Genomic DNA, 6,799 nt, shown 5'->3' with positions numbered 1-6,799 from the left:
TTGTTTAACATGTAGAAACATGAATGTTTACAGGGTGAGGTTTACGAAATTATATATATATATATATATATATATATATATATATATATATATATATATATATATATATATATATATATATATATATATATAAAGTTTGTGTGTGTGTAATTTATATAAATAAATAATTAAATATTAATTTTGTTAATATCTTTTCAGGGAAAACTTGCAAGTACAATTCGTATACAAGAGGGGCAACAAGAGCCAGAGGATGTCTACTAAGAAAATATATAAGTCTTTATCCTCACACTCTTGATATATGGTCTTCTCTGGTCTCTTTATTTTCTCTCCTCACAAATCTCAGGCAGTCTCCGTGGTGTAGTGGTAAGACACTCGCCTGGCGTTCCGCGAGCGCTATGTCATGGGTTCGTATCCTGGCCGGGGAGGATTTACTGGGCACAATTCCTTAACTGTAGCCTCTGTTTAACGCAACAGTAAAATGTGTACTTGGATGAAAAAACGATTCTTCGCGGCAGGGGATCGTATTCCAGGGACCATAGGATTAAGGACTTGCCCGAAACGCTACGCGTACTAGTGGCTGTACAAGAATGTAACAACTCTTGTATATATCTCAAAAAAAAAAAAAAAAAATGTCCCTTTTTTTTTATTTCTTTTACGTTTCTCTCCTGTTTTTCTTGTCTTTTAATCTCTCCTTTCCTCCTCTCTTCTAACACCTCTCGTTTCCTTTCTCTTCTAGCTTCTCTCTTCCTTTACTTTTTATATTTGTGGTATTCATTTATGTCATTTTTATCTTGTATATTTTTCTTGTATCTTTTTCTTATCTTGTGTTTCTCTTCCCCTTCTCTTCAATGATTTCTCATTTCTCTCCTCTCTCTGTTGTTTCTGTTCTGTCTTCTCTCTCCTTGCCTAAATTTTGTTCTGTCTCCTCTTTTGTTGTCTGTGTGTCTTTCTGTCTCTGTCTGTCTGTCTCTCTCTTTCTTTCTCTCTCTCTCTCTCTCTCTCTCTCTCTCTCTCTCTCTCTCTCTCTCTCTCTCTCTCTCTCTCTCTCTCTCTCTCTCTCTCGCTCTCTCTCTCTGGCTCTCTCGCTCTCTCTCTCTGGCTCTCTTGCTCTCTCTCTCTGGCTCTCTCTCTCTCTGGCTCTCTCTCTCTCTCTGGCTCTCTCTCTCTCTGGCTCTCTCTCTCTCTGGCTCTCTCTCTCTCTCTCTGGCTCTCTCTCTCTCTCTCTCTCTCTCTCTCTCTCTCTCTCTCTCTCTCTCTCTCTCTCTCTCTCTCTCTCTCTCTCTCTCTCTCTCTCTCTCTCTCTCTCTCTCTCTCTCTCTCTCTCGCTCTCTCTCTCTGGCTCTCTTGCTCTCTCTCTCTGGCTCTCTTGCTCTCTCTCTCTGGCTCTCTCTCTCTCTCTCTGGCTCTCTCTCTCTCTCTCTGGCTCTCTCTCTCTCTCTCTGGCTCTCTCTCTCTCTCTCTGGCTCTCTCTCTCTCTGGCTCTCTCTCTCTCTCTCTGGCTCTCTCTCTCTCTCTGGCTCTCTCTCTCTCTCTCTCTCTCTCTCTCTCCTCTCTCTCTCTCTCTCTCTCTCTCTCTCTCTCTGGCTCTCTTGCTCTCTGGCTCTCTTGCTCTCTCTCTCTCTGGCTCTCTCTCTCTCTCTGGCTCTCTCTCTCTGGCTCTGTCTCTCTCTCTCTGGCTCTCTCTCTCTCTCTCTCTCTGGCTCTCTCGCTCTCTCTGGCTCTCTCGCTCTCTCTGGCTCTCTCGCTCTCTCTGGCTCTCTTTCTCTTTGTCTCTCGCTCTCTCTCTGGCTCTCTCTCTCTCTCTCTGGCTCTCTCTCTCTCTCTCTCTGGCTCTCTCTCTCTCACTCTCTGGCTCTCTCTCTCTCACTCTCTGGCTCTCTCTCTCTCACTCTCTGGCTCTCTCTCTCTCTCTCTGGCTCTCTCTCTCTCTCTGACTCTCTCTCTCTCTGGCTCTCTATTTCTCTGGCTCTGTGGCGCTCTCTCTCTGGCTCTCGTTCTCTCTCTCTGGCTCTCATATTTCATTTGATTTAAAAATGTCTGAGATTTTTTACTTAATCTAAGTTATATTGCATGGTGCTAATATGAATATTATACATGACTGTTTTTTCTTTTCTTTCTCTTTCTCCCTTTCTTTCTTTCTCTTTCTTTCCTTCTCTCTCTTTTTCTTTCTCTTTCTACATGAATATTATACTTGGCTGTGTTTACATTCACTTGTAGATTTTTATTTTTAGTTAATTAGTCCTAAACTTTTGATTAATAGATTTTTATTATTAGTCATAGAAAAACTATAGTGTTATATGTATACTCGGAAAATTTTACTTGTTTTAGTTTTAAGTAACAATAACTGCTTATAACGTCAGACTGATCTCAGCATGACATGAATCACAGGCTGCTTGATCACAAAATCTATTGTGTTCACATATTGCATATATAGATTTTTAAATTTTTACTTTTATATTCTGTTATAGATATAGTCTATATATTTCGAGCTATTACATATATTTTGTTGTATTACTCATTCTTAATTAAATAAATATAATATTTTAATTCTCTTTTTGTACCCTATTTATTTGTAATTTACACATACATATATAGGATGTCCATTTCTTTCTCAGATATGTCTTCTTTCTTTCTCTCCCTTTCTATTTCAGATATGAATTACAAAATTATTATACCCTAATTTACCCTAAACGCTTTAATGTAGGTAATTAAAAGATCATAAAAAAGTTTTAGAAATGTTAATTATTTACGTTCTAAGGTTGTATATAAAAAGTTCTCAAAAAACCTTTCTAAACGTAATTATAAACGTGCTGAAACAATGAAATGTCGTTTTTAGGATGTTTTAAAAACATGAAAATGTTTGCTGGGAGGCCTTTGATACTGTTAATCACGATTACCTCTTAGGTAAACTCCATCATTATGGAATCCGAGGCCATGCACTGGACTATATCCAATCCTATCTTAGTGATAGACACCAATGTGTAGCCATCAATAATATAATCTCTCCCATTCTACCAATAACTGTTGGAGTGCCACAGGGCAGCATCTTGGGACCTCTTCTTTTTCTTATATACATTAATGATCTGCCTAATGTCTCTAACATTCTGAAACCTATTTTGTTTGCTGATGATACTACCCTCATCTACTCCAACCCCAACCCACATACACTAAATGGTGTTGTTAATAATGAACTAAAAAAAGTCCACTTATGGATGTCAACCAACAAACTAACACTTAACATAGAAAAGACCTACTACATCCTATTCGGAAGCAAATCTACAAATGCAATTCAACTTCAGATTGACAATGTAAACATTAGCAATAAAAATGATGGAAAGTTTTTTGGCATATTCCTAGACAAGAGACTCAACTTCAGTACCCACATACAACACATAACTAAGAAAGTCTCTAAAACAGTTGGTATACTCTCCAAAATCAGATATTATGTTCCTAACTCTGCTCTCATCTCTCCATATTATGCACTAATCTATCCCTATCTCAACTATGGTATCTGTGCATGGGGTTCAACCACTGCAAACCACCTCAGTCCATCATCACCCAGCAAAATCTGCTATCAGAATAATATCAAATTCTGCTTTCAGACAACACTCAGCCCCCTTGTTTAACTCCCTAAAACATGCTAAACACTCATCTCACTCCACAAATTCTCTTGTGTCAACTACATTTACAAAAACCCTGTTCTTAAATGCAAATCCTTATCTGAAACTCTTCTTGGACAGATGTAATAGGACCTATATCACCACACCAGAAATAAATATCTCTTTGATATCCCCAGAGTTAAACTTAATCTGTGTAAACACTCTATGCAAATAAAGGGACCCAGTTTATGGACTCACTCCCTACTGAATTGAAAAGCTGTCCAACTTTACATCATTCAAAATTCAATAATAAAAAGTACCTAATTTCATCTTCATAGTTTTTTCACTTTTTGCCTTAAAATTGCACTGTATCAATTGCTACCAACCTTTATGTTCCCAATTTGAACATCTTTACCATTGTGATCATTGCTGTTTTCTTATATGTGCTGCCAATCTGTTGTATGGTGTTTATAAATCTTGTTTATCTGTATCTTTTGCTACCCAGTCTCCCAATCTTTATGTACCCAATCTGAACATCTTTACCATTGTGATCATTGCTGTCTTATATGTGCTGTCAATCTGCTGTATGGTGTCTATTAACCTTGTTTAAATTACTAATCAAGCTGTCAATGTAATCAATCAGAGCTTTAATATAACATTATGCTTTAATATACCTACTTATCTCTCTCATCTCATTTTTCTCTTGTAATGTATCTTATCATTTATCAATTCTGATTGAAATTACCTACTTTAAAATGATCTGCTAGATTAAGGACCTGCCCGAAACGCTGTGCGTACTAGTGGCTTTACAAGAATGTAAATACTGTATTATCCAATGTATTCTCACAAACCCAATGTACCTTCTTGTATATATATAAATATATAAATAAAATAAATAAATAAATAAATAAATCAGATATTATGTACCCCGCCCTGCCCTGGTGACTCTCTATTACTCCCTCGTCTATCCATATCTCAACTATGGTATTTGTGCTTGGGGTTCAACTACCCAAAATCATTTACGTCCTCAACACAAAGCTGCTATTAGGACAATATCCAACTCTGGCCCCAGACATCACTCGGTACTCCTACTCAAATCTCTGAATATGTTAGACATTAAGTCACTGCACATTCTCTCATGTGTATTATACATATATAAAACGCTAAACTGTAATGCCAATCTTGACTTCAAAAGCTTCATAGAAGGTTGTAACAGAACCCATGAGCAGCACACCAGAAATAAATACAGTTTTGATATTCCTAGAGTACGACTTAATCAAACTAGAAATGCTCTACAAATCAAGGGACCCAGATTGTGGAATGACCTTCCCAACCATGTTAAAGACTGTACCTCTCTCAACCAGTTTAAGTTAAAAACGAAGCTATACCTAATAAATTCCCTGTAACCTACCTTACCCCTCTAATGTCATCCAATGTCTGTTTTTTTTAAATTGCGCTGTTTGTCGACAGAATTGTATTTGTGCTGCTTTTTCAGCTATGTTTTCATTCCATGTTTTCATTTCACTCTTTATGCTCAATTAGTATTAAGCTTTAGTCATTTAAGTTTTTTATGCCCGAAACACTTTGCGTAATAGTGGCTTTAGGCATTGTATGTACTAGCCCTAACTATAAATCCATCACTCTTTGTAAAATCTCTTTTATGTATGTACCTTAATTAAATAAACGTTTTGATTTTGATTTTTGATTTTGATTTTGATTGACATCCACAAGTGGACTTTTTTTTTAATTCATTGTTTACAACATTATTTAACATGAGTTGGTTGGGGTCAGAGTAGATGAGAGTACGTATCATCAGCAAACAATATAGGTTTAAGCATGCTAGAGACATTAGGGAGATCATTGATATATATAAAAAACAGGAGGGTCCTATATATATCAATCGCGGGCCTATGTGATCTCCCCTAATTTTGATACAGTCTGATTCTAGCTGTTGGCCCCTCTCTTTAATACTTGATACTCCCCATAATAGCAACCAAATTCATCATAATAACAACAAGAAGCTAATTTATAACAAAGACAATGTATAACCACGAAGGAAAATTAAAACAGGAAAATACTTAAGCACTTCCGTGTCTATCAACACATCAACCAAAGTATATTAAGACTTGTTGATTATCACGAAAGTGCTTAAGTAATTTCCTGTTTGATTTTTTCTTCGTGATTATACATTGTTATATGTATATATTTTCAGATTTAATTCGTAATATATAAATATCTCTGAGTGAAATAATGTACATTAGTATTTTTTATTTTTAATACAACATATATAATAATTTTTTTAGTATTTATTTATAATAATATTTTATTTTACAAACCCATTGTACCATCTTGTAAATATATAACTATTAATATTATTATTGGTAAATGGTAAGGACAAATAGGCAGGTTTTGGGCAATTCAATTTAAATTTCCTCCTTTATTATGCACCCCATACTCATCCCGTGGGCGGTGGTGTAAATGATTACAGAGGCACATAATCGGTTCAGGAACTGAATCCTCTAGTTCGTTTAGCTAAGCAAACAACAGTTTTTGATGCTAGTTACACAATTATTATTGTTATATATACATGTGCACACTCTCATACATACATGTACATATATATATACATATACATATATACATACACATACATATCTAATCACCCACACAAATACACACATCAATAATCTTTTGTGTCACAAGTGATCAACAAGAGTCTCACAACAGTCACTATACAAGGCACTTAATTACATCTATGGTGAGTCACACAGTTACTAGTCTTGCTGCACACCCACCCACCTGGGCGGCAGCTTTACAGTCATGTGCTCCACACCCACCCAACTGGGCGGCAGCTTTACAGTCATGTGCATGTATTACCTACAGTAAGCAAATTTTGGATACTTCGCTAAGATTTCGGGCAGCACATCATTACCCAGCAAACATTTTCACGTTTTTAAAATGTTCTAAAAACGACATTTCATTGTTTTCAGCACGTTTATAATTACGTTTTAAAAATGTTTTTTGAGAATTTTTATATACGACCTTAGAACGTAAATAAATAACATTTAAAAAAAACTTTTTATAATCTTTTAATTACCTACAAAAAAACGTTTAGGGTAAATCAGGGTATAATAATTTTTTAAATTATATCTGAAATAGAAAGGGAGAGAAAGAAAGAAGACATATCTGAGAAAGCAATG

The 6,799-nt window shown here is 35.9% G+C and overlaps 1 long non-coding RNA gene across 1 annotated transcript in view; it reads left to right on the top strand.

The window, feature by feature from the left end:
• Positions 1–335, top strand: part of LOC138354915 (uncharacterized) — a 4,756-nt gene extending 4,421 nt beyond the window's left edge. Inside the window, exon 3 of the long non-coding RNA XR_011223709.1 lies at positions 199–335. This is a non-coding gene — a long non-coding RNA (uncharacterized lncRNA). The remainder of the gene's footprint in view (positions 1–198) is intronic.
• The last annotated feature ends 6,464 nt before the right edge of the window (positions 336–6,799 follow it).

This window comes from Procambarus clarkii, chromosome 6, assembly GCF_040958095.1.
Source record: "Procambarus clarkii isolate CNS0578487 chromosome 6, FALCON_Pclarkii_2.0, whole genome shotgun sequence".
Taxonomy (NCBI): Eukaryota; Metazoa; Arthropoda; class Malacostraca; order Decapoda; family Cambaridae; genus Procambarus; species Procambarus clarkii.
This window is presented reverse-complemented; position numbering and strand designations above follow the sequence as displayed.